Genomic DNA, 24,412 nt, shown 5'->3' with positions numbered 1-24,412 from the left:
ACTTCGGTGAAATTCCCCTGATGCTGTGCCCACTGGAACTTCAGGTCCCACTGTAAAGCCCCCCCCTATGCCGTCTGGCATGTTTGAATAACAGGATGCAGGAGGCCATGAGGCCCAACAACCTCAGATTGTCTCACTGAAATCCAGGATAGAGGCAGAAACGCCAGTATCAACCTGAATAACTTGGACTCACTGTTCGGGAGGATAAGCCTGAAACTGCACTCTATCCAGAACATCCCCGATGAAGGGGAGCTTCTGAGAGGGAGTCAGGTGTGACATGTTTATAGTGAACCCCAGCTAATGCAGGAGGTTTATCGCAGTCTGAAGGTGGGTGACTAGAGCCTGGGGTGTAGGAGCCTTCAAGTGCCAGTCGTGGTGGTGGGGGGTTGGTAATGACAAACTCCCAGCCCATGTACTTAATAAGGCCACACTGCACTTACTGTGTGTAAGAATGGACTTAGAAACTGTAGTGGTATATTGCTCATGGAGCTATGCCCTCACCTGTAGTATAGTGCACCGTGCCTTAGGGCCGCAAGGCCTGCTGAAGGGATGACTTACCTATGCAACAGGCAGTCATTGGTAGGCATGGCACACAGAGATGCCATGACTCCCCCATCCCCTCACCCCGCCCACCCTCCCTGCCTCTTCTCACCCACACCCACACACACACACACGAGCTGCAATGGCAGTGTGCATGAACCCTCCCTTGCTAGAAAGCCCTTGGTACCACTGGTACAATGGTACAGTTTAGAGAAAGAACACTGGTACTAGGGCCTGGTTAGCATGATCCCAACATATTCAGTCAAGTTACCATTATCAGGCAAACAGTAGCGGGGTGGTAACCATGCCAAAAAAGGTACTTTCCTACAGTGAAAAGGTTTGAGGTGTTCACCACATTAGGAAGTACTGTTGAAGGACTTGCGGGTGAAGTTCCCGTTGGTGGACTGGTTGCTGTATCCTGCTGAGTAGGTCAGTAAATTTGTTGTCCATGACTGGGAGATACTCTGCCACTAAGTTAATGTGGTGGTGAATTGCCCATTTCCAAATTGTTTGTGCATGGGACAACTGAGGAGTCTGATGCATCTGTAGTCGGAGTGATCTGAGGCACAGGGTCCAGAAAGGGCCACACCCCTTTTGAGAGGTTGGTAGAATTCCACCACTGCGGAGAGTGGAGAGTCTGCAGTCAACTACACTTGATTTTCCAGATGACTGACAGAACTGATGACACTGCTGGAGGGGACGCATGTGCAGTCTGGCATGAGGTACGATGGCAATGCAAGACACCATCATTCTTAATAGCTGCATCACTGAGTGTGGTCTTCCTTTAACTGGGAAATGTAGGTTTGAAAAGTTAGAATCTGAGGTGGACTTGGATATGCTAACTACATCTGTGATTTGAGCACTGCTCCTACATAAGGCTGTAACTGCAAAGATTGGTGATGGTATTTGAGACAGATGACTGTCAATCCCAGAGTGTGAAGGAGATCCACTGTCAGGGACGTTAGGAGTGTTGTAATGTACTGGCTTTGAGGAGCCAATCGTCCAACTAAAGGAAGAAATGAATGTGTTGCTTTTTGAGATATGAGACAACTACTGTTAGACACTGAAGAGCCTGATAGCAGTTGTGATCCTGAAATGTAAAAACTTGAACTGGTGATACTTTCCCACAATTACGAATCTGAGCTGAGTCAATGGGAATCTGAAAGTACGCATCCTTTAGATCGAACGCTGTCATGAAGATGCCTTGCTGTAACAGTGGAATTACATCTTTGGAGAGTGACCATATGGAAATGCTCCAAGAGAAAGCAGAGATTTAATGGTCTGAGATCTAGAATTGGCCTGTGTGACCTGTCCTCCTTTGGTATAAGGAAGTACAGGAAATGAACTCCTAATCCTTGCTGTAAGAAGGACTGGTTCTACAGCCTCTTTGAGAAGGGGGTTCTACCTCTTTTTTTAAGAAGAGTAAGGTGTTCTTGTGAGAATTCGAGAGTGCAAGGGGAGGATTTTTGATGGAGTGGAAGTTAGCTCCAGACTAACCATGTAGGATAATTGAAAGAACCCACTGGTCTGAGGTGATAGACAACCATCATGGATATAAGTGTTTCAGTCTTCCTCTACTGGAGAGGTGTGAGGTGGTGGGAGGTGTAGGTAGTCACTGGTGTGCAATGGAGGCAGATCCTCTGGAGGTGGATGCCTAACCTCTGCCTTTGTTATTCAAGCCTCTGTATGATTCCCCTAAAGGAACCTCTGTTGTAAAAGTGGGAGGCTTGTCTTTTTTTTTTTTTTTTAAGTGGAAGGCTATGTAGACATTTGTGGGAGACAAAAAGTACCAGGTCGTGTAGTAGTTAGTAGTGCCCCCCCTATTGCTTTCGCTATTTCTGAATCTTTGTTCTTCTATTGTGGTATCCACTTGTTGGCCAAATAAGTGTTCCCCCTATCAAATGGCATGTTGAGTACTGACTGCTGTATTTCTGGCTTGAAGCCAGAACACCTAAGCCAAGCAATGACTGCATTAATGCCGCTGTATCTGTGGCATCTGTTGTGCAACGAATAGTTACTGGAGATAGTTTGATATTATCTATTGCACCCTTTTGCAATGCTCCACTGGCAGGTACTAAAGGAGATTCTACATTTCGTTCCAGGGGGCCCTGTTGTACCATGCTAACAGTGCTTGTGAATTGGCATTACGCTGATGTTTGGAAGCTACTGATGCTACTCTTTTCCCCACTGCATCTATTTTCTTGCTTTGTCAGGTGGGGGTAATCTCCTGTAGATTGACTATTACAACAGGTTTGTGCGGTACTGACCAATAGGGAGTCTGGAGGGATTTGAACCCATACAAACAGAAGGTCTGAAGGTGCTGCTTTGTATTTATCCACCCACGGGGTGTAAACTTGGGACCTTATGGATTCTTTAAAGATGACATTAGCATGCCAGGTAGCATGGCGAGGAACTGACAGTTGTAGTAAGAGTGCCAGAGAAAATCCTCTTAAATAGGGTCAGTGTGTAGGCGGATGCTGGAATGCTACTGCCCTTGCTATCACCTACTGAGTCTTTGGGTGGTTATGATCATGCAGGGTATAGATCTGGGTCATTTGGCAAGATAGATCCATGGGATTCATATGACCCATATCTTAACTCTTGTGGTGTCACTAAAACCATCCTCTTGTGGTGTGGGTTAACCCTGTGCCACAAACTGTGGCGTTGAAGATTGAGGAGGTGGTAGAGGGGTGGAAGGAAGAATTGGAGAATGTGGTGAAGGATGGGGTCTAATTGGAGCCTTGTCCTTGGAGACCTTCTTAAGGGGAGGAGCAGTGTCCAAAGCCTCAAAGGTTAGCCTACATTTAATTGGAGGTGGGGGGGGGGGGGGGGGGGGGGGGGGGGGGGGGGGAAATGGTGGTGGCAATAATTCTCCCTGTTCATTTCTGAACATGAAGCTGGTACTGACGAGTATCCATAATCTCTCAAATCCGCTCCACTGGTGACGTATTGGAAAGATTGCTGGAGTCTTTATGACCTGGCAGTTTGAGCTGGACTGTTCCCTTAAGGAACAGGGTCGAGACTGATTTGTATATGGCTGGGTCCAAACTGGGGCGGCATGGTGAGCAATAGAATTGATGGATTAAACCCAGTTCTGTGACTGGGGGTGAATGTTTGATTGGCTCTGCATTGCTTTCATCATTTTAGTTTGTTTGCTGGAGTCTTTAAGAGGCAGTCTTGTTTTCCAAAACTTTTGGTACTGAGTATTTGGTCTGTGTGAAGCTGTTGGCTCCGAAGCTGATGGAGGCTTTTTTGCTCATTCACGAAGTTCTCAGGTCGATGGCTATGCTCAACACCAAAGCTGTAGGTGATGGACTGAGCCAAAAGTCGATTCCGAAGAGGTCTTGGCTATCTTCGGTGCAGGGCATCCAAAGGAGATTTTCAGATCCAACCATGGCCCAAAAGCAGCTGTAGTCCGGCAACCCACTTGTGGCTTTTTTTAGTCTCTGAACAGGGTGCAGGGGTTGTTCTATTCATAGGTTGTATGGAGGTAACCGGTTAGCTATCGATGTCGGACTGCACATCCAACACAGTCTTCAATAGAGAATGACTCCTGTTCTGGCTCCTCATGCATGCCCTCTTCCCCAAAGTTATCTGGCGTCTTTGGCATTTTTGACATCTCCAATCAACGAGCTCTTGGGTCCTAGAGCGTCTTCTTGGATTGAAAGGAATGGCAGGCATTGCAAGTCTGTTCGTTGTGGTTCAGGGAGACACACCAGACAGATAAGATGTTGGTCAGTGTAGGGAAATTTAGTGTGGCATAGAGGGCAAAACCAAAATAGAGTATGTTCCATTAGCCCTGCATAGTCAGACGCACCGTGGAGGAGTAGGCCTGAGATGGAAGAGGATGCCCAGAAGGGCAGTGAGCCAGCTACTGGAGTGGAAATTCGGACTGACCGTGCAAAATAGAGAAACCCGATCGGAGTACAATATAGTCACTGAAAGAAAGACAGAACAGTTTGCAGTAACTGCATAAACACATCTGAACCAGACAGCAGAGAGAAAGCAATCTAACAAAGAACTCCATGCCCATGCACAGAATCACAGAGAGGATGAGTCACTCAATCCTGTGACTCCAAAAGATTCCTCGAACAAGAATAACTTTTAGCACTCTGGACTCAACACTATATGGCAGACTTATGCAAAGCAAGTGTATCTACAGCCACTCATTCCATCGAACTAATAGTTAGAGAAATTAAAATCAGGTCATGCAGACAAATCAACCAATGTGAAACGGGGAATTTTTTGATTTTACATCAGAACCAGAGGCTCAGATTATGCTTTTTCTTCATTTAATAGCTCAGCAGCAACAGAAACTAAGCATTAACAAGCAAAAGAAAGCAACTCCGAAGAGTCCAAGCAGAAGCTTGAAATTAATCACTGTCTCAGTCCTAAGGTCATTCCCAAGGAAATGGTGTGTTAACCTGCTTGTGCCTCGATGGGCACTGTAGGCATTGAGGCATTCTCACATCACCACCACCTCAAGAGCGATGTTGGCTTCCCATCCTATGGTCTTTCCCCTGCAGTCCTAGTGAAATTAAGTTTTTTTCTGTATGTCAGTTTGATCTTTGGAACTGTACACTAATCCCCACCCCCCCGGGTCCTTGAGAAGGAATTACTTGGGGAGTGGGGGATGGGGTGGGCAGAAGTGTTTTTTGCATTCATAATCACAATTCTAGCACACCTTATGCTACTGCTTTTACTCAGATGGTCTCCATCCGTATAAACCAGCCCACATTTGTCCCGACTTAAACTGATTGTGGTAGCATACTAAACTAAGCCTATGTAAACATTTTGTAGCATCTGATCTGCAAATGTAGGAGCTTGCCTTTGGATGATGCTGTGGACGCAACTCTCCAAAAGAAAGATTTTGCATGCCTTGGTGGCCTTGAGCAGGCAGATTCCAATGGTAGCAGTAAGTCATAGTGTGAGCTCCCCTGATGGGTGAAGATCAGGATCACTCTTGATTCTTCAAAACTCTAGAGGTTCCAAAGGCCATTTGTAAGGTAAAGCCTGCCTCAAACCTTGCATCAAGCTGCCGTCTGACACCGTGGAAAGGCTGACAAGCATTTCTAAAATGGTGCGCCTCTAACATGATGGTAGTAAAGGTCCCTGTACAACCAGCGTTTATACCCAGTGAACCCAATGGACCAGATAGTTAAGTGTCACAGTGGCCCAGTCAACCTTGCCACCCAGATTGTGGTACCAAGCAACTCAGGTTAGATAACACCTCATGTGAGGCGACATGTTTTGGCTGACCTGGAAGGTACGTTGAACCTGGATGATATCCAACACCTGCACTCAGCAGAGTGGGTTCCACCAGACAAGTCTTTCCAAAAGGTGGGACAAAGGATTTGCAAACAAATAGACAAAGTCAGGGGCTACCTTAGGGGTGGGATGGCCAAGCCCCTTTTTTGATGATAAATTTGGTTACAAGTTGCCATCTTATCGAAGACAACAAGAAGGAGATTGACTATTCCTTAAAGGCATGCCAGGTTATGATCTTAAATGCCTTCGGACCACTAACGAAAATTATGGATATGGTGGAGGAAGCCAAGGGCACTAGCAGTATATCATCAAGCAAGCTTTATTCCGTCATATTTAACCATCAAAGCAAAATAAAATCACAATAAATAAAATAGTAAAATACACATGATAAATACCGAGCTAAACGGAAAATAAAATCAACAATCCTACAAATATACTGGCCACCTGTCGGGGAAAAGGGAACTGTCTCGCACCAGCTTACTATTTACACTTTCAGTATCTCATAATTCTCCCCCCCCCCCCCCCCCAATCAGCCAGAGAAAGGTCATAAGTCATAATCTTAGGTAAATAGTTAATAAATAATAAGTTATGAACAATGATCATTTAAGTTGTTTTGATTTTTTTTTAAACGAGCACTTAAATACCATGCGGCCGCAAGGAACTTGCTAACCACACAGATTAAAAAGGGAGAAGTGTCTCTTGTCAACATCCTTAGTGCAACTTTACAGTGTCCCAAACCCATAGTCCTACAATCTGGGCGAATCCACTTCCTCCGAGCAATCCCATGAGCTGGGCAAATAAACATAAAATGTACTGTAGTTTCCGAGGTGCAATTACAACTAGGGCATAAATCTGATCGGGGCAGGTTGCCCGGTGCTAGTTAGTGATTTCAATGGTAAGCACCCATACCTGAAGCGGGCATACAGGCTTTTGCTTTGTAGGTCAGGAATTAAATCCAGAAAGGGTTCAAAATTAGGATACCATTTGAAGTCCAGAAATTGTGTTGTCAATCGACCATACAAAGTGCATAACAATTGCTTATTCATAACATAAGAAAAATATACTGACTTCAGGTGTTGCTTCTGGGCCCTCCTTAAATGATGAGGTTGTCTCCAGAAATCCCCAAGTCCCAAGATGTGAAACCATCCCAAGACATGCTTAAGCCAGGGAACAGAAAGCGCATTTGGTCTATCTAAGATGTCTTGTAAAGATTCCTTATATTCAGCTAGTTCAGGGGTAGTCCAAATGAGTACCCAAAAAAGTAATGGTCTTAAAGCTATTACATCTGAAATGTGGGAAAACCAGAGATCCAGGAACACTGGAATCAATGGGGTGTTACGAGGACATGCAAGGAGAGATCTTGTAAAGTTATTTTCCCCTACAGATAGTTTGTGGACATTAGAGAATCCCCAAATCTCGGCACCATAAAACGCCACTCCGAGCCTTTGCTAAAATAAATTTAATGGAATAGCACCAGATCTATCAATCAATCAATCAATAGATTTATAAAGCGCGCTATGTACCCGTTAGGGGGGGCGCAGAGGATGAGGACTTCCGTCTTGTCGAAGTTAAGTTTCAGGCGGCTGTTGCTCATCCACTCGGCGATGAATTCCAGTCCCTCGTGGAGGTTGGTTTTGGCGGTGAGAGGATCTTTGGTCAGGGAGAGGACGAGCTGGGTGTCGGAGTAGGAGATGATGCTGAGGTTGTGTTGGCGGGCCAGTTGTGCGAGGGGGGCCATGTAGACGTTATACAGCGTTGGGCTAAGTGAGGAGCCTTGGGGGACGCCGCAGATGAGGTTGGTGGCTTTGGAGCGGAAGGGTGAGAGTCGGACTCTCTGGGTTCTGCCGGAGAGAAAGGATGAGATCCAGTTGAGGGCTTTGTCTTGTATGCCGGCTTCATGGAGACGGGTTAGTAGGGTGCAGTGGCAGACTGTATCGAAAGCGGCTGATAGGTCCAAGAGGATCAGGGCTGAGGTTTCGCCGTTGTCCATCTGTTGTCTGATGTCATCTGTGGCGGCGAGGAGTGCGGTCTCAGTGCTGTGGTTTCGTCTGAAACCAGATTGAGAGGGGTCTAGGATGGAGTTGTCTTCTAGGAAGTGGGCGAGCTGAGCGTTGACGATCTTCTCGATGACTTTCGCTGGGAAAGGGAGGAGGGAGATCGGTCGGAAGTTTTTGAGATCGCTGAGATCAGCCTTAGGTTTCTTGAGGAGGGGTTGGATTTCTGCGTGCTTCCAGCTGTCCGGGAAGGTGGCAGTGTTGAAGGAGAGGTTGATGGTCTTGCGGAGTTTGGGGGCGATGGTGGCGTCGGCTTTGTTGAATATGTGATGTGGGCAGGGGTCAGCGGGAGATCCTGAGTGAATGGAGTTCATGGTCTTTCGGGTTTCGGCATCGTCTACTTGAGTCCAGGAGGTGATGCGGTAGGCGTGGGAGGAGTTGTTGGGGGTGAGGTCTGGCGGAGGTGAGGTGTTGAAGCTGTCGTGGATGTCTGCAATTTTCTGGTAGAAGAAGGTGGAGAGATCGTCGCAGAGTTCCTGGGAAGGAGGGACGTCGTTGACGTTGGAAAGTTCCTTCACTATGCAGAAGAGTTCTTTGCAGTCGTGAGCGTTGTTGTTGAGGCGTTCTGTGAAGTGGGAGCGATTGGCGAGTCGGATCAGTTGATGGTGTTTGCAGTTGGCTTCCTTGAGGGTAGCAAGGTTGTCGGGTGTGCGCTCGAGGATCCATTTTTTCTTGAGTTTCTGGCAGGTGCGTTTGGAGGTGGTTAGTTCGTCTGTGAACCAGGCTGTTTTTTTCTTTCCTTGGTTGGCGGTGGGTCTCTTGAGTGGAGCTAGGATGTTGGCGCTGTTGAGGATCCATTGATGGAGGTTGATGGCAGCGGAGTCCGGGTTGGTGGGGTCGGGTGGTGGGTTTTTGGCGAGGGTGCTGGCTAGTTGATCTTCAGTGACTTTTCCCCAGCGGCGGTGAGGCGGTAGAGGGGTGCGGTGGTGTTCGGTGTTTTTCTTTAAGGTGAAATGTACTCAGTGATGGTCGGTCCAGTGGAGTTCGGAGGTGTGGCTGAATGAGATGTGGTTGCTTGAAGTGAAGAGTGGGTCAAGGGTGTGTCCGGCGATGTGGGTGGGAGTGTTGACCAGTTGACTGAGTCCGAGGTTGGAGAGGTTGGTGGTCAGTGATGCGGTGTTGGCGTCGTTGTTCTCCAGGTGGAAGTTTAGATCTCCCAGGAGGATGTAGTCTGGAGAGGCGAGGGCGTGGGTGCTTGCGAGGTCGGAGACTGTGTCGCTGAAGGGGGCTCTTGGTCCTGGAGGGCGGTATATAAGGGTTTCTCTGAGGGTAGTGTTGGGGTCCGTGTGAATCTGGAAGTGGAGGTGTTCGGCTGTCTTGAGGGTGTCGTCCGTGTGGGCGCGATTCTTGAGGGTAGATTTGTGGGCGATGGCTATTCCTCCGCCGATTCCGTTGGTGCGATCTCTTCTGGTGATCTTGTATCCGTCAGGGATGGCGATGGCGATGTCAGGGGCATAGGAGTCGTTCCACCAGGTTTCGGTCGGGAAGGCCACGTCTGGGGCGGTGGTGTCGAGCAGGTCCCAGAGCTCGATGGCATGTTTTCGTGCGGAGCGTGTGTTGAGGAGGATGCAGTGCAGGTGGTTTGTGTTGGTTGTTGCTGGCTTCATTGTTCTGTTGCAGGAGAAGTTGCAGGTGCGGCAGGAAAAAGGTCCTTTGGTGTGCTTCGGGGTGGCCTGGAAGCACTGTGGAGGGACAAGGGTTGAGGGCGTGGAGTTCGCTGGCAGAGTATCGAGGACCAGGGAGGGTGGCGCTGGGTGCGGTCCAGGCGCGGACGGGCGCAGACTGGCTTGCCTCCGGCGCGCGCGGCCGCGCAGCGCCAGCCATTAAGAAGGGAGGGGGGAGGGAGGAGCAGCTGGGAGGCGGGAGGGAGCGGCAAAAGAGGGCGCGAGGCCGCAGGGAGGCAGCGGCAAGGAGAGATCGGCAAGGGGGAGTGAGGGGGAGCGCCCAAGGGGCAAAAAAACAGGAGAAATACAAGGCACAATCAGAAAGCAAAACTTCCAAAAACAGTCACAAAATACAGTGAGGGCACAAAATACAATCGGGTAACAGCAATCAGAAGGGCACAAGGGGGTCAGAAGCGCAAGGAAGCAAGGCGCTGAAACAGAGGGCAAAAAACACTTACAGCGTGGCGAAAAGCTTCACACGAGTCTGATGAGGCTTACCGGGGCCTCGAACACGCTAGCAGCAGCGTGGGCGGGGGTCAAAGGCAGGAGACAGCAGGTTGGTGCTGCAGACGTGGGGGGCGAGCTCTAGACCTTTTATGATGTAAAAGTGCACTGCTCTTATCGATCTGGGCCTCCCATTGCATTTTATTGTGAATTCTTATCTCCAGGTAATCAATAGAGCATACCTTGCTTAAAGGAGCCTCATTAAGTGAAATAGTGCATCCTCTGGTGGGGCCCTCTACTAAAAATCATTAATTTTGTTTTACTAGAATTAAGCTCTAATCCATGGTCTGCACAAATAGCACTAAACCTATTCACTAAGACTTGAAGGCCGACAGGGGTTTTGGAGATCAAAAGAAAATCGTCAGCAACTAATAAAATCTGAATTTTTTGATCATTCAAATAAGGGGCATTATTTTGGCCTATCGGATACAACTCGCACCACTTCGTTAATAAACAAGGAGTAAAGAGTAGGGGCGAGGATGCAGCGCTGACGTACCCCCGCCTAATGTCTATTCGATCAGTGAGTTCCCCCTGATGGCCCCATCTCACTCGTGCATAGGTATTCTCGTGCATCCTCCGGACTAGATTAACTAAACTCTACGGGGCACCTATTTTATGCAGGACTTCCCACAACTTCCCTCTAGGGACTAGGTCAAAGGCAGATCTTAAATCCACAAAAGCAACATACAATTTCTGTTTTGCTGAAGTGGCATATTTCCAGAATAGCAGGAGTAGCCTAAAGACCTGATCCATGACACTGGTTTTTGGACGAAAACCAGCCTGAAGAGGGGATAATATCTGGTTGTCTTGAACCAATTCCATAAGCCTGTCTAAGACTTGCTTAGCGAAAATATTTAGCAAATTGTCAATAAGACTGATTGGTCTGAAATTAACAGGTGAACCCACGTCACTTTTTTATATATAGGAATTATTTCTGCCCCGAACCACGTATCCGGGATAGGACCACCTGCTGCTATGGCATTTGATAATGTGTTTATATACCAAGCCCAGATGACTTGTTCAGATTTAAACAAATCCTCTGGTATCGTATCTGGACCAGTGCCTTGGCTGATCTCAAAGAATTGATGGCAGCTGTGGTTTCAGCTATGGTGAAGACAATGTTCTCCACAGAGCCATCTGCATAAAATCTATAGTCATTGCCCCCATAGCACACAGGAGCCTGTTGTGCAGGTGAGACGTAAATCTCAGAGAAATGGGCCACCCATTTTTCAGGCTGGATATGCGTACTAGTGGTGTCATTACCCTCTCTGTATCTACAGGCCATCAGCCTCCAGAAGGACCTGTTATCATGGTTCTTAATTGCATCAAGCATCCTCTGCCAAGTATCGTGTTCTCAATCTTTCTTCGCTAGTTTCAATGCCTTGCTGTACACGAGTCTAGAATTCCTAATCTCCCCCTGGTAGTGCATTTTGCGAGCTCATTTTAGATTGGACTTCGCAAGAATGCAGTCCTTATTAAACCATTTATTGGATTGAGTTTTATCAGGATATGGCCTGGAAGTGGTTTCCTTATACAAAATACCCCGTAAAAATGCTTGCCATTTCTGCATGAATGCTCAGAATTGGAATAGCAGTATATCATAACCTGAGGAGTTGTCAGGATGAGTGCAACAAGTGGCGTTTTCTTGGAAACATCAATTATGGGGTCAACAGAGTGAAGGCGTTGAGACCCTAAACTGGGTGAACTAGCCACAATGAAAGTGGGCCAGGTTGCTGAGAGCAGTCTCTTTAGAGGCCTGTGGACAAAAGAGCTGGGAAAATTTGTATCAACCTTCTCACTGGATAAAGCTCAGCAGTTGAAGTTAGGAAAACATTTGGTCGGGCCAACAGAGGCATTCATCCAGTGAATACAACAAAGCCTCCCAAAGATTCCACTGTCACTGCCAATTTCAACATCACAAACGATTTGGTGCCTTCATCTAAAAAAATTAAACTGAGGAGCGACCAATGCATAAGGTGGATCAGGTAAGGAGTACCCTTCCAATCAAAGATGGGAAGTGGCCTGGGGTTAAGGCACAAATCAAAGCAAATTCCCCAGGATGCACGGGTCCCATTAACTGTTGCTGATTTTTAAATAGAGTTCTTCTGCAATTGGATTTAGAACAAGCATTAACACAGGGGGCGGGCGCAACCTTTTGATCCCCCAGGAAGTCTAACCTTTACTTCAGGGGAACCATAATTTCTCACATACACCCATGGGGATTTTCGACCAATCTCTTCCCTTGTAGTGAAAAAGGACAAGAGCATGCACACAGTTAAACCGCCGAGTTTAATCAGTAGCTTGTGTACCACCACTTCAAGATGGAAGTTCTCCATCGGGCCATCCTTCGTCCAGGTGACTGGATGGTGGTTAGATCTGAAGGACTAGTCACACGACAAATGGGTACACTGTTCCATGCATATAGGGGGACATGGAATGTTCAGGAGCAAGAGCCCTCACACATCCAAATGGATGTCATGCTTCATCATCAGGAAGCTCCTAGTCAGACCGGCGGTGCAATATCTGACGGGCTCCCCAATCGGGGGCTCTTTACCGGAGATCTTTTATGAGGTGGCTGCCGTGTTGGTCAGAAACTTGTAGCAGGAGAGTGGATAGATTAAAATTGATTAGCAACCCCACAGCAATCTGCTTTAATGGTTACCTTACGAGGGTGCGACCAAGATTAAAAACATACAGAAAGTAGAGGATGAGGTTCATGTTCTGACGAGGAGCTTCCCGATGATGAAGCATGACATCCATTTGGACATGGGTTCCAGTTCTTCTGGACTTTTCTATGGATTCTCCAATTCTCCTTCTCCAAAGTAATAACATGCAAATAGATGTCTGATGCAACTCAACCACACTGACACTGGATGGATGCTCACACTCATGGTTTGGAGAATTACAGGGGGACGCTGGGGCAACCCAGGACTTTAGCAACAGGCTAACAATCTCATTAGAAAGGCATGGGCAGACTACCGCTAATCAGTATAGTTTAGCTCGGAGATGCTGATCCTGTTGGAGTGTGGGACAGGATTTGGATATTGCACAGACAGTCTTAAGGCACATCCTGAATTTTCCCTTAGAATTAGCTCAAGTGTTTAGCCTACCCTACAATTAACTATCACCCATTTCTGTGGGCTACCACCAATCACAGGGGTTTTTAAGAGGCATAAATCTGTCCACTCCTCCAGAGTGCAGATAGACACAATTATGGGATGTTACTGCAATCCCAAGTCCTTTAGAAACATGGAAGTGCACTATTTTCCTATCCAGGAAAGACGTTTCTGGCAAGTTAGCAATGCTTTTGTTTTACATAAACTGGTGTTTGATGTCAAGGAGCTGGATGTAACTTCCAGAAGCTTTAAACAGGATGGCATAACTTTAATAATGTCTTGAAAGATTAAGACCAGTACCAGGACTATACATTATAGTAAGTTTCTGGATCACCTGAAACTGTGTGGCAAGATGCCACAGAGCAAATGAGAGTGATGGAAAAAGTACAACCTGTGGGGGCCAAACAACTTTTGATCTCTCTAGAGAATCTCTATAAGTTTTTCTTGTCATCTACTATTGCGGGCAATGCTACCTCATGGTAATACAAAACAATAGCCCATATGGACAAATGCAACGTTTACACCTAATGATTATTCTAAACAATTGGAAACATTTCTTTATAATAACCCTGTATAACAGAACAGTAGGCGTTTGTGAAAAACAATCACCATTCTCCACGGGCAGACGTGACCACAGTGATCAAGAGCATTTAGATAAGATTAGCACAGCCCACTCTTCGCTAATCAATCTAGATACGGGTCAGCAGTTAGACAATGTTTCAATCACTAAGGTGTTAACAGGATCAACATCAAGATTCTAGAAATGACAGAGTCCAAAATAAAGCAGATAGAATACAATTTACCCTGATGGGAAAGTCAGTGTAATGTTCACAAAGTATAGAAAGGTACTCAAAGTAAATATGAATCTTTTGAGGGACTGAAATAGAATCGAAAAGGAGAGACGTTAAACTCATGACTAAAGTAGTAGTTGACAAGTCAGCAATAAGAAAATAAGTTACTTGTCTGTAATTGCAATTCTCCAGTATTGGTAACTTTCACAGTTTCACATGTGACCCACCCTCCTTCTTGGAAAGGCTCCCATTATAGAACCCAGGATTATTTATTCCCACTTGTGCTTGAAATTCTGAGGGACTCAGCCTCTGCTGGGAGTGCTATTGCCTTAATGGTTGAAGTTCAAGCTTGGTCTTTAAAAAAAAAAAAAAAAAAAAAAAAAAAAAAAAAAAAACGAAAACATGGATAGACTATTAAACTCACTTTCATTGCTATTATAGCCTAAGATAGTGATATACCGCTTTATTAAGTTACCGTGGGACTAACACGAAGTAGAATGATTCAGGCATGTGAACCTTTGACAGATTATATACTGGAGAAACACTGCTTACCTTATAGGTTAATGTAAAAATGGCAGGTGCTAGGGCGTGATACCAGTGATTAGTATGTAAGCTAAAGAACAGTGAAAAAGAATTTATGATGAGAAAAGCAGAGTTTAGAAAAAACACCTGTGTAGCTGAAGAAAACAGTAGCTCCATGTGCCAGTAATTCCGGAAGAGGATGACCGGAACCAAGTGGACAGGACCCCACACCAGAGAAAACCATGCTCCGCAGCTGTTTTTGTAGTCTGAGTCTCTCAATGCAATGTCCCAAATTAAGAGCGAACGAAAAATCAGAGCAGGCTTCGAGAATCCAGAGGCTCCCCCTGACTGCGACTGCCTGTAACAAGGGACCCGAGTACCAAGCACTGCACCCACAGCCCCCAGGACCTGAAGGAACCCAACCTCAGTGCAGGAGTGACCCCCCAGGGAACCCTCTCTCTAGCCCACGTGGCGGCTGACCAGAGAAGCCCCCCACCCCGATGCCTGCCTGCACTGCTAGAGTGACCCCCGGGTCCCTTCATTGAAACCTATCTAAAACCCGAAGCCTGCTTTGCACACTGCACTTGTGCCGCTGATGGTGTATTCTGTGTGCCTATTTGTGTCCACACACCCCCATACGTGCCCGCCCCCCCCTTCCAAGTGCTCTACAAATCCCCCCCCGGTCTGCCCCCGAGAACGTGGGTACTTACCTGCTGGCAGACTGGAACCGGGGCACCCCTGTTCACCATAGGCATCTATGTGTTTTGGGCACCTCTGACCTCTGCCCCTGATTAGCCCTGAGCTGGTGGTGTGGTAACTTTGGGGTTGCCTTGAACCCCCAACGGTGGGCTGCCTATGCCCAGGAACTGAGACTTGTAAGTGTCTTACCTCATAATCTAACCTTTACTTACCTCCCCCAGGAACTGTTGATTTTTGCACTGTGTCCACTTTTAAAATAGCTTATTGCCATTTTAACAAAAACTGTATGTGTTATTGCTCTGATTCAAAGTTCCTAACTTACCTGTGTGGAGTACCTTACATTTTATGTATTTACTTCAAATCTTGAACTTGGTTCTAAAAATAAAGAAAATATATTTTCCTATTAAAAAACCCATTGGCCTGGAGTAAGTGAGTGTATTCCTCATTTATTGCCTGCATGTACAACAAATGCTGAACACTACCCCTCTGATAAGCCTACTCCTCGACCACACTACCACAAAATAGAGCATTTTAATTATTTAATTTTGCCACTATCTTACCTCTAAGGGGAACCCTTGGACTTTGTGCACACTAACCCTTGAGATAGTATATACAGAGCCAACTTCCTACAGTGTTCCAATAGGAAGACAGTGGTGACACTAATCGATCATACAGTCAGGTTGCCAAATGTTTATCTTTTGTGGTCTGTCCTATGTTGAGTTTAATGTATGGGAGAGCTATCACATCACAAGTATTGCAGTTAGAGCAATGTATCAGTGGCACCCTGATGTTTCAGTGGGGAAAAGTGTTAGAGTCAAAGTAGAAGGGGCAAACTCTGCACTGGCCACTAACCAATTAAGAGTGGAATAACCCAATACTTAATCAGTGTGGCCAGTATTTTCATAGAATAGCTACACTGACCAAGTGACCTAATGATTGTTTCTCCTCTAGGCAAACAATGGTGGTTCTAAGGCAAGATCTGATGTCAACACTGCCCAATGCTTCTTAAAGCAGGTTGCAACAAAATTGGATACATGTGAAAAAGTGGTAAACTAATCTTTATAGAGTCTGATCGCTGTTTTGTGGTGTCAGCAAAATGTCATAGGCAATATCAGGCAAGTTTCAAAGTGCGTTTCACCAAGCATATTGAGGACCCCTGGGATGGGATAAGAATTTATCCTACAAGATTTCAGCCTCCTTAAAATAATCCCTCAAGCTGCATTTATGTCAAATAGCTAATAACTAACTGTAAGGGAGTGATTCCAGTTAAGATTGTGAGTGGAAACTAGAGTATTCTAACTGGCATTTCTTTCGGGAAGTTTGCAGTGCAAAGTGATATATTCAGTTGTCCACTTAAAGCAAGATATCAAAAAAATGTATTTCCTGCTGGTCACCGGTCATGGTGAAGTTGAAGCAGTTGACCCATTGTATTGCGAGACCCTTGGCAGCAGTCTTCTATACTGTCTTACCCTTTTTCAGCAATACTAAACCACATGAAGAACTTCACACCATACTCCTCTTTCTGTTAAAAGTTAAAGCTTACATATCTTGAGTCAAGCACATTGAGTTTCTACTTAACTTTCTAGTGACGTGGAAGAGAAAAATGCTGATAGTGTGATTGATTTTTCCCACGTGAAAGTGATACCCCTTCAGGCAAAAAGGTGGTCCTGTATCCTCAGCACCAATGTCTTTAAAAGTGACATACAGAAGTCACACTGAGTGCCTACACTTCAGACATGGCATGCAGAAGTTATAGGAATAAGAAAAAACATCTTGGGCGCAAGCAGCAGCAAACAGCAGTGCTCAGGTCCCTACCCACCAAGCCTTTAACAAAGCTCGTCACACCAGGGAAAGGCATATTTCTGCCCCAGCACACTTAAAATTTGGAACCATCAGAACAACATGTTGAGGTGATCTGTAGATCCAGGTCAATGATAGCAAAAAGGAAGAGCCGTTTGCACAGGGTGGCACCTAAATGCAGTGCTGTTCCAGGGACTAATGTAGTAGTCCGAGGCAATCCAAACCAGACCAATACCTGCTTGCATGAGGAAGCAGTTATTTTAGGATTTCCAGATCCAGTCTGGCATCTAAAGGTGAGGAATGTGCAGTTAAAAATATTAAATAAAGCAGTGGATACAAAGAGGTTTTTCTGCTGGGCTGGATTAAAATATACAAACTTGAGGAATAAAATGTTCAAGTGGAATAGACCAAGTCATAGGTTTTCAGTATGTTAATCTGCCTACAGATGTGGAATTCAATACAAGATCAGTGTGAGATCATTGAATTGGGCCAAGGATGCTGCCAGGCAGTTAGGGGAGGGTTTCAGTTTGATGATGGAACCACGAGTAGGAGGGTGGAGGCGATTGAGTTGGACATGAGAATGATCGGATGGAAAGAAAAGGCTATATACTTGTAGCCCAGTTACTGCACTGCAAGAATCTTCACTGAAGGTATGAAAGCTATAATAATCTCAGCTGCACTAAATATACCTCGAAACATGTTTCCATTCAAATAGGATTGAATTTGTCCATGAATGTAACACAGGAAACATTTGATGGAAGTTTATCAGAAGGCATCATTTGTTCCTGAACGTGCGGACGAAGTAGTCAGGTAGGTTAAATAGGACTGCAGTGCAGCATCCAAAATGCAACTTTCTATAAACCATCTGTACATGAGGGTATAAAAAAAAAGCTGCTAGATAGACTTCTCTCTACCTGCAATGGGATCTTATCTTTAAGACTATGCAAGGCACCACCGACACAATGACTTGTACTGACAACTCCCAGAGACAGATTTTTTTCTTTTTACAGTTAAAGTAAAATAATTGCAGATTATTGCTCTTTCCAAAGACTTAAACAGCCAGGGAGCTGGGTGGCTGTTTATGGCTTCAATGAGGATTCCAATGATGCAAAAACTGGACTACGGCTATGCAAATATTTTTTTCTGCAAAGTAGGATCTTCACTGAAGTCAAATGCTAGAGTAGCAAGCCAAATAAAATATATTGCGCATACTGGGCAGGAATTAATCATTAAATATGTGCCGGTAGCAAGACTGTCCATCGCTGAGGGAAATCACTTCAAAAGATTCTGAAGGATTTCCCACCTACCTTGCCTTCTACTGGAGTATCTGACTCTAGGACGTTGTGTCTATTAAATGTATAACCTTATCTCCAAATAGCAGCTCTACATATTTAGGAGATGGGCACATCTCTAAATCCATGCCATAGTAGCTGCTTTTCCTCTAGAGGAATGGACCTAGACAGAGTGAATAAAGCAGAATCGCTTCTTCACACCAGATACAGAATCTATTCAATTCTTAAGGAGTAGCAAGAACATATTGAGGTGCTTTAGCTTCTTGTAGAGTTTCTGTACATCTAGAGGGATGCTCATATGTCCATAATATGATTTTAGGAGCCAAATTCAAGGATTGTAGGCTCGGATGCTGAATTTGGCCCTGAAGTCTGATCAGGAGACCTGGTGTGCACTGCAGCCTCCTGTACTCAAAATGACAATTCTAGAAAGTCCAAGAACCACTATTATCACAACCAATCTGCACTGTGAATATCTTTAACATCGATCTGCGCAGCTTGCCAATCACGGATGGTGTCAATTGGATCGGAGGAAATACCTAGACAAGCTGTGTTGACCATTTCATCAAAAGCAATGCCTGCTGAATTTCAGTCTGGAGCCTGGGATCAAAGCCTTGATATTTTGCCAAGGCTAATAAGTTCTAGGGAAGGAGTTCCCTATTCCCTGCAAATATCTTCTAGTTTTAGTGGTGGTGTCTGTTTAAATCATGACGTTCTACTTTACAAACGCAATGAACACTTTCAAGATCAGATATATCACTTAATACTAAAATAAATTGTCCTGGTACATTCGGAGTGTCCAAAGGCCTCGATTTGTCAGGCAATTGAGATGGGCTCCTCCACCCGACAATGATGCATCTGTTAGTACAATCTGTTTCAAGCCTTCTTTTGAAAGTGAACTCCTTTCAAAAGGTTATTTGTGTTATACCACTATGCTAATGATTGGGAGGCCCATGTGTTCAGTAGAAGAATGCCCTTTAACTTAGCTCTTCAAACTGTTGGTCCTCAAGACAGTTAGAGGTCTCTTGACTAGTCTAGTTTTCTAGGCTATGTAAACGGAGAATGCCATGGGTCCTAGGAAAGATCAAATCTGGCGAGCAGCTCTTAGATGACACTTTTCTAGAATAGATTAATCTCTCTCCTCTGCACACTCTTGCTTTTGTGTCTATTTTGGCTCACAATTACCCAAGACACCGGAATGGTTTCCATATGTATTTGTCTACACTGATTTGTAGGCCTGTTCTGCTTTTGAGTACTTCTCTTTATAAGCCAGTCAGAGATACTGGCAAACTAATGTTTTTCTCAGGTGGGGTGTGGTGATGCAATACATTTTCTAAAGTTGAGGGGGACCGAATTTAGTCTGAACGGAAAGATCATGTACTGGTTATAACTTTTTCCCCACTGTGAATACCAAGGATTTACTGATGAACAGACTGGAAACTAAAAAAACTTAAATAGGAGGCCTGGAGCTCTATGCAAAAGACAATTGCTCTTTAAGTGAAGGAAAATTTGGTATAGTGAGATTCCAGATGTAAGGAAATGCCTCCTTGGCATGGTTACCCCCTGACGTTTTGCCTTTGCTGATGCTAAGTTTTGATTTGAAAGTGTGCTGAGGCCTGCTAACCAGGCCCCAGCACCAGTGTTCTTTCTCTAACATGTACTTTTGTTTCCACAATTGGCACACCCTGGCATCCAGGTAAGTCCCTTGTAACTGGTGCCCCTGGTACCAAGGGCCCTGATTCCAGGGAAGGTCTCTAAGGGCTGCAGCATGTCTTATGCCACCCTGGGGACCACTCACTCAGCACAGACACACTGCTTGCCAGCTTGTGTGTGCTAGTGAGGACAAAACGACTAAGTCGACCTGGCACTCCCCTCAGGGTGCCATGCCAACCTCACACTGCCTATGAAGTATAGATAAGTCACCCCTGTAAACTTCGTACTTGTATAGCGCACTACTCAACCGTTAGGGTCTCAAGGCGCTGTACGCATACCACTGTGGAACCCCTCCTGACTTTTCCCTGTGAGGTGCCCACTCCTGGGCAACCTCCAAGGTGAAGCCAGGCATCCCAGCGCTGTTGGGGCCGTTGTGGAGATTAAGCAAGCTATTGCCCAGAGTTACAGAGTGGGACCGATGAATTAGATTAGGCACCAATGCGAGAATTATCAGGTCTGAGGAACTTGAGCCCAAGACCTGCAGAGGTGGGAATTGAACCCTGGTCCCGGGCCAGATTTCTGCATCAGGGTCTGCCGCTCTAATCATTGAGCCACACTTCTCCACTAGCAGGCCTTACAGCCCTAAGGCAGGGTGCACTATACCATAGGTGAGGGCACAAGTGCATGAGCACTGTGCCCCTACAGTGTCTAAGCAAAACCTTAGACATTGTAAGTGCAGGGTAGCCATAAGAGTATATGGTCTGGGAGTCTGTCAAACACAAACTCCACTTCACCATAATGGCTACACTGAAAACTGAAGTTTGGTATCAAACTTCTCAGCACAATAAATGCACACTGATGCCAGTGTACATTGTATTGTAACATACACCCCAGAGGGCACCTTAGAGGTGCCCCCTGAAAACTTAACAGACTATCCGTGTAGGCTGACTAGTTTTAGCAGCCAGCCACACACCAGACATGTTGCTGGCCACATGGGGAGAGTGCCTTTGTCACTCTGTGGCTAGTAACAAAGCCTGTACTGGGTGGAGGTGCTTCACACCTCCCCCTGCAGGAACTGTAACACCTGGCGGTGAGCCTCAAAGGCTCACCCCCTTTGTTACAGCACCACAGGGCATTCCAGCTAGTGGAGTTGCCCGCCCCCTCCGGCCACGGCCCCACTTTTGGCGGCAAGGCCGGAGATAGATAATGAGAAAAACAAGGAGGAGTCACTGACCAGTCAGGACAGCCCCTAAGGTGTCCTGAGCTGAGGTGAATGACTTAGAAATCCTCCATCTTGCAGATGGAGGATTTCCCCCAATAGGATTAGGGATGTGCCCCCCTCCCCTCAGGGAGGAGGCACAAAGAGGGTGTAGCCACCCTCAGGGCTAGTAGCCATTGGCTACTAACCCCCCAGACTAAAACACACCCCTAAATTCAGTATTTAGGGGATCCCCAGAACCTAGGAACTCAGATTCCTGCAACCTAAGAAGAGGACTGCTAAGCTGGAAAACCCTGCAGAGAAGGCGGAGACACCAACTGCTTTGGCCCCAGCTCTACCGGCCTGTCTCCCCACTTCTAAAGACACTGCTCCAGCGACGCTTTCCACAGGGACCAGCGACCTCTGAAGCCTCAGAGGACTGCCCTGCATCTAGAAGGACCAAGAACTCCAGAGGACAGCGGCCCTGTTCAAAGACTGCAACTTTGCAACAAAGAAGCAACTCGTGTTTCCCGCTGGAAGTGTGAGACTTGACACTCTGCACCCAATGCCCCTGGCTCGACTTGTGGAGAACAATCACTTCAGGGAGGACTCCCTGGCGACTACGAGACCGTGAGTAGCCAGAGTTGACCCCCCTGAGCCCACACAGCAACGCCTGCAGAGGGAATCCCGAGGCTCCCCCTGACCGTGACTGCCTGCTTCAAAGATCCAACGCCTGGTAAAGACTCTGCACCCGCAGCCCCCAGTGCCTGAAGGATCCGACCTCCAGTGCAGGAGTGACCCCCAGGTGGCCCTTTCGCTTGCCCAGGTGGTGGCTACCCAGAGGAGCCCCCCCCCCCTTGCCTGCATCGCTGAAGAGACCCCTTGGTCGCCCATTGATTCCTATTGAGAACCAGACGCTTGTTTGCACACTGCACCCGGCCGCCCCCGTGCTGCTGAGGGTGTACTTTCTGTCTGGACTTATACCCCCCCCCGGTGCCCTACAAAACCCCCCTGGTCTGCCCTCCGAAGACGTGGGTAATTACCTGCTGGCAGAATGGAACCGGGGAACCCCCTTCTCTATTGAAGCCTATGCGTTTTGGGCACCCATTTGACCTCTGCACCTGACCGGCCCGAGCTGCTGGTGTGGTAACTTTGGGGTTGCTCTGAACCCCCAACGGTGGGCTACCTTGGACCCAAACTTGAACCCCGTAGGTGGTTTACTTACCTGCAAAAACTAACAAACACTTACCTCCCCCAGGATCTGTTGAAAATTGCAGTGTCTAGTTTTAAAATAGCTATGTGTCATTTATGTGAAAACTGTATATGCTATTTTGCTAATTCAAAGTTCCTAAAGTACCTAGCTGCAATACCTTTCAATTGAAGTATCACATGTAAATCTTGAACCTGTGGTTCTTAAAATAAACTAAGAAAATATATTTTTCTATACAAAAACCTATTGGCCTGGAATTGTCTGAGCGCGTGTTAAGCATTTGTTGTACACACAAGCAATAAATGAGGAACACTACTCCTTTGATAAGCCTACTGCTCGACCACACTACCACAAAATAGAGCATTAAAATTATCTCTTTTGCCACTATCTTACCTCTAAGGGGAACCCTTGGACTCTGTGCATACTATTCCTTACTTTGAAATAGTGCATACAGAGCCAACTTCCTACACCAGATTTTTACCTAGATTTTTTCTACCAACCATAGGTCTGGAATCAGTCTGAATTGTCAAGGCAGGCTTTTCTTTAATATCAAGTGGTAACCTAAGTACACATCCCTGGCTTTGTTGATTCGATGGGACCTTATCTATTGCATATCGATAGTTGCATGTGCAATTCTTTTCTTGAAGGCTTTCATGGAACTTCCTTGAAACATTTAATATTCATTGGATATCTTATTGACCCATTTACTGTAGTGATTGCCACTCAAACACTACTTCTTCAGAAGCGGATAACTGTAAAAGGGGTGCTGGAGACTGCTAGTCAATTCAGAGTGTTATTTCTTCCTCTAGAATAAGATGTTTTGAGAGAGGTGACTTAGGGTGTTTTATTTCTTACAGTACTTTTTTTTGTCCCTGATTTTGACACTGATACAGCCACCTTGAGGATTGAACTCTCGTATGAACTCTCTGGGTCTGTATTGTTTCTTGAAGAATGTTCTTAGGTCGACAACTTAAATTTTCTTTGCCTCATTCTTCATGCACGACATCTTTAGTGTGCAGTCCAAAGAAATGCACAGGTAAAGAGCAGATGTACAACTTTGTTGCACATCTTACTTCAGGGCTGGTAGTTATAACTTAATTCCTCCTCAAAGTGATACCATGGAAATATCGTGTAGCAGCTAATTCTGTCATGTCTGGCACTTATCTGGTTTGAGACCAAAAGGCTACCCTCAAAGTTCTATAAAACCTTGTTGCAGATGTTTTTGGAAATCATTAAGGAAAGATGCATGCCATCCCATATTACTCCTATCTCCCGAGTATCACTGTTGCGCTGCCATTTAAAAAAAAAGGAGACGCAGTACACATTTTTGCTAGTGGAGCCTCTTGCTTTGCCTTTCCAGCAGTGCAGATGACAAGAGCAGGTGTTCTTCTGACTGCTATAACAGAATTCAGATCTTGCCAAGGCTGTCTTTCTGTAGGCAACTCGTTACCACAATGTCTAAAAGGTCTGGAAGTTATAGTTTTGCCCTTAGGTACAGAGTTTGGAGTACAACAGACACAGGTGGTTGAGAAATCTCCAATAAAATATTAGGTTTATCAGCTACTCCAAGCACTGCCTAACATGTGAGGTAGTCACCCACTATTGAAGCTATCATTTGAGGCAAATGTAGTGTGCAATATGTGCGAGACATACGTGATCAAATCGATAGACTGGGAAATTGTTTACGATCTCCTTTATCTACTTATAAGAGTACAGTGAGAAGTCAGATTTGCTTCATGTGTACATCTGTGGAGGAGAGTTTTTTGAGGAGTTTATTGGAGGAAAAAGATCAATGGGTCATAAAGGTGTCTGAATCTGATCCTCAAAAAAGGTATGATCAGCTGCAACAGTCAAGTAAAGGAATAGGATAGAATGATATCACCTTTCTAGTGTGAACAGGCATTTAAGTATCCACGCTTTGTCAATGATTATCCAGAAAAGGTCTAAATGAAATGACTCAGAACAATTAGAGAATGGTGGTACAGACCAGGCTGCAGGAGACTCCGGTTGAGACAGTTTTGTCTCTTCAACACTGATCTTGGTCTTTGACACCATTGGCATGAGTGTTGAAGATAAACATATTGCTTTCATCTTTGGTGCAGCC

The 24,412-nt window shown here is 45.8% G+C and overlaps 1 protein-coding gene across 2 annotated transcripts in view; it reads right to left on the bottom strand.

The window, feature by feature from the left end:
- TENT4A (terminal nucleotidyltransferase 4A) overlaps positions 1 to 24,412 on the bottom strand; it is a 298,560-nt gene that overhangs the window by 86,967 nt on the left and 187,181 nt on the right. The window lies entirely within an intron of this gene.

This window comes from Pleurodeles waltl, chromosome 2_2 (assembly GCF_031143425.1).
Source record: "Pleurodeles waltl isolate 20211129_DDA chromosome 2_2, aPleWal1.hap1.20221129, whole genome shotgun sequence".
Lineage (NCBI taxonomy): Eukaryota > Metazoa > Chordata > Amphibia > Caudata > Salamandridae > Pleurodeles > Pleurodeles waltl.
Note: the sequence above shows the minus strand (reverse complement) of the source record. Positions and strands in the feature narration are given on the sequence as shown.